Source organism: Clarias gariepinus, chromosome 2 (genome assembly GCF_024256425.1).
Source record: "Clarias gariepinus isolate MV-2021 ecotype Netherlands chromosome 2, CGAR_prim_01v2, whole genome shotgun sequence".
Taxonomy (NCBI): domain Eukaryota; kingdom Metazoa; phylum Chordata; class Actinopteri; order Siluriformes; family Clariidae; genus Clarias; species Clarias gariepinus.
In genome coordinates, this window is record NC_071101.1 from 11,123,871 (window position 1) to 11,128,051 (window position 4,181).

A 4,181-nucleotide genomic window follows, 5' to 3' on the forward strand; every position below is an offset into this window, starting at 1 on the left:
GTGGCTTGGTTAAACATGGCAGGAAAAAAACGAAGAGCTAACACTTTATTGGAGACTGGTGTTGCCCGAAACACCAGTGGTGGCGGAGCAAAAAACACCGACCTCCTGGGGTGCCAGGGAGAACACTTCATTCTCGAAAGGAATCCTGCGTGCCTCTCCCCATTGGGGGGCCACCCCCATGGTCCTGGGCACATGAACCTCAGGGCTTCTTTGTGAAGAAGACAATATGCCAGTCTGAGCTCTTTTGAGGCGGATTGTGAAGCGCAGGCACGACGCACCCCAATCTTTACGAGGGGGTGCCCGGCTCAAAAACACTCTCCTTGTGTGTTTCACGCCTTGCAAGCGTCAGACCCGGTCGAGACTGGGTTAACGACATCGCCAAACAGGCCGGAAGGACCTGCAAAACCGTCATGGTGTGCAATGGAGCACCAACCAGACCTGCTGCCTAAAAAGCTTTTCCCTCCAGGGAAGATAAAAGTCTACACAGCTTGAAAGGAAGTATTAGCTTTTTAGGGAGGATGATGTCCCAGGAGAGATAACCTGGAAGCGTCTCTTCTATCTGGGCGTCATCATATAGCCCTGCGCTTCCACCTCAACTATATTTAAACAAATAAATAAAGTAGATGGCAGGAAAACACAGGATAGATACAGCTTACTCCATGAAAGGGTTAACTCATATGGAGATTGCTAAGAAAAAGGGAGAGAGCGTTGTTGAGGCTCCGCCCCCCGGCCACCCGACAGAACCTGCCGTCTAATGTTTTTTTTTTTTTTTTTGGGTGCTATTTCCATCTCCGCGGAGCGAGAGAGAATGTTTATCCTTGCCCATTCACAAGAAGCGCAGCGCGCGCTTGCGAGCGGACAGAGGGATTTCCCGATCCAACGAGGAAGTGAGAGATAGGAGTTTTAAATTCGTCTCTCACAGCTCTGCTGGATACACGCGTTTTAAGCCCCAGAAATGCGCCGCGGCCCGGTGCTTCTCAAGGAATGCGGGGCGCGCGCGAGCACTTTATTTGAAGCAGTAAAGTGTAGAGATCGCCCTCCGATATGTATTTATCAGACACAGAGGGATATCTCAATTAAAACTCTGCCATATCGGTGAGTTAAACACTTTCTTATTTTGCTGGTTTAAACACACACGCATACACAACAAGGTCAGTGAAGACAAAAGATCGGAGGAATGTTTCCGGTTCACTCTAATTTATAACCTGCAGGTGCGTCTCATCAGATGATGTCACCCGACCGAGGTTATATAAGCCAAAATTGGCGTGTTTGATACACACATGCTTCACAACCGGCAACATGACAAGATGTTTCCCGTAGCGTTTGAAAGGGAACACTAGTTTTATTCCCAAATGTTAAGAGAGAATCTGTGAGGACAGGAGGAGTTACACCAGTGACTGAGGAAGAATCCAGAGCAGGGCTGAAGCGTGTCCTGAAAAGGACAAGAAAAACACAACTAAAGCTGAGAGCAGATTATTAATGTTGACTGATATCAGGTCAGCATCTGAGACTGTAATATGGGTAGGATGAGTGATAGAGACTGAACAAAACAGAAGATTATCCACCAAACAGTTTCAGTCATGAGAAAAAGGAGCAGAAACATTTATGAATCGATAGAAGTATTAATTGTACAGTAGTGGCCATGGGGTGGACTGAGTGCAGTATTATGATTATTGAGAGATTTCTGATGTGATTTAGTGTGGTGTGGTTCCTCTCCTCCACAGAGTGTCATTGTGTCGTATCACATCCTCCAACTCAGCACCTGCAGTCGCTCCCAGCTGCAGCAGTGCAGTCTCTCTACAATCTGACTGAGGGAGGTTTTTGTACGACTCTATAACACTGTGTGAACACATCTTTACTACTGATGTAATGGTTACTCTGACAGTAGTAATCTGCTGCATCTTCAGTCTGGACTCCACTGATGGTCAGAGTGAAATCAGATCCAGATCCACTGCCACTGAAACGAGCTGGAAAACCTGACTGTAGCTGATTTGCAAATTTAATCAGGAGTTTAGGAGCTTCTCCAGGTTTCTGCTGATACCAGTGTAAGAAGTCACCATTAGAGTTCTTGTACACGGCCTGACTGGTTCTACAGGTGATGGTGACTGTTTCTCCTGGACGAGCAGATTTCACTGCAGGAGTCTGAGTTACTGTGACTTGACCTCTGCATTCTGTAAAAATATATATTATAATTCACCATGAAACTGAAACATTATAAAAATTATTAAAATGTGTATTTTTATAAAGAGATGATTGTAGAGATAAAATCTAAAGCAGTGTCTGACCTTGAGTCCAGAGGATCAGTGTCCAGATGAAGACGGGGATCAAAGTCATGGTAGCTGTGGGTGAAGTTGCTGTAGCAGCAGCTCTCAGTCATGAAGTGTTAAAGTCACAGCGCTATAAACACTCCCAGAGCACTGAAGCATGTGCTGCTAATGCAAAGTGGAACCTCTCTTTATGGAAATGTGTGTGTGTGTGTGTGTGTGTGTGTGTGTGTGTGTGTGTGTGGTCACTGTAGTGTAACAGAAGTTTTTGTACGACGGTTTCAATAGAATGTATCACTGTGGAACACTTTCGGTGGAGGAACCAAACTCATCATTGGTAAGTCACTTTTACTTCTTTTAGGAGTCTAAAAGTAAAGAAAAATAACTTCCGCTCATCATTTACATAAGTAAAATAAAACATTTTGTGTCTAGTTATCAGTAATTTATTTATAAGTAATTCTTTACTGTAAAATAGTAAAATAATAAATGAGTGAATAATGAAAATATAATTAATACTCTGTGTGTTGGTGAGTTTATACCTGGTCACTGGTTGATATCTGAAGTTTAGTGTAAATTGTTCTAAAGTCTCTGTGCTGATGTAAAATACAGACGAATGCTGCTGTGTGTTTGTGTTAAACAATGAACATTTGTGTAATCAGATCCATTTACTACTATCACACAGGGAGCACTTTATATTACACATCAGTAAGAAGTGTTTAACACAGAATAAAGCTGATCAAAGTCTGAGTCGCTCCACAATATAACCAGTAACTAGTAAATGTTCTCCTGCTGAGTAGTTCTACTGAACTGCAGTCATGTGAATAAGCAGTAATGAGTAAATGTTGTGTAAGTGTGTGTAAATGTGTGTTTATTGTGTGTTTGTCTTCTCCAGCCGGTCCCACGGTGAAGCCCTCCGTGTCTCTGCTCCCTCCCTCCTCTCTGCAGCTGTCTGAGGGATCCGCCTCGCTGCTCTGCCTGCTGTCTGCCTACTCTCCACAGGGGGCGCTGGTGAGCTGGAGAGTGGACGGCTCAGAGGTAAAGGACCGGGTTCTGACCAGCGCAGAAGAACAGAAGAAGGACGGTTACACACGCAGCAGCACCCTGACCCTCAGCAAAGCAGTCTGGGAAAAGGGGGAGGAGTTTGTCTGTACAGTCTCCCATGCTGGTGTCAATCATCCGGTCACGTTCACAAAGAGCCAGTGTGAAGACTAACAGCTCCAAGATAGAATTTAACACTGAGCTGCTTACACATCCATCTACAATAGAGTTTCAGTTCTACACAATGCTGACATTTCTGTCTTTACTCTCTTCACTGTCCTGTTGCTCTTCCTGTAGTTTTGCTCTGCTGAAATAAAGCTTCATTTTGGACATTGTGTCTTGTTTTATTCCAGGTAATAGTCATTATCAGTGTGATGAGAGAGTGTGTTTAGCTGTAGATTCAGTGCTGTGTGTTGTGCTTCAATGAGTTTGGCTGAAGAAACTTGAACATCTGGTGAAAGTGCTGCTCTATTCTGGGAGAAAGAGGATCACTCAGCCGTCTTCATGTGAATCTCACTTCCTCTACACTGCTCTCTGATTTACTGCTTAACACTGACTCTGTGTGTTTAGCTGGGTGTGGAGCAGGAAGCTGCTTTCATCTCTTTCTTTACTGCAGGGTTTATGCTTGAGTGAACTGACAGGTAAAGACTTATTTTATATTAATAAGATGGAGGAGTTCAGATCCTCATCCATTCCTACAAGGTAGGAGTGTAGGATGAATGAATCAGTGCATAACAGGACACACTTATGAAGCTGGTCACACCCTTCAGATTGAATTTAGAAAATATAGTGACATTTCCACATGGATGTGGTGAGGAAGGACATGCAGGAGGTTGGAGTAAAAAGTAAGATGTGGTAGACAGAGTCAGATGGAGACAA

At 44.1% G+C, this 4,181-nt stretch overlaps 1 long non-coding RNA gene across 1 annotated transcript; it reads left to right on the top strand.

Annotated features, from left to right (window-relative positions):
* The first annotated feature begins 2,566 nt into the window (after nucleotides 1-2,566).
* LOC128515664 (uncharacterized) lies at nucleotides 2,567-3,632 on the top strand. Its single transcript, XR_008356692.1, has 2 exons — nucleotides 2,567-2,601; nucleotides 3,157-3,632. It is a non-coding gene; the product is annotated as an uncharacterized LOC128515664 (long non-coding RNA).
* Nucleotides 3,633-4,181: the final 549 nt, after the last annotated feature.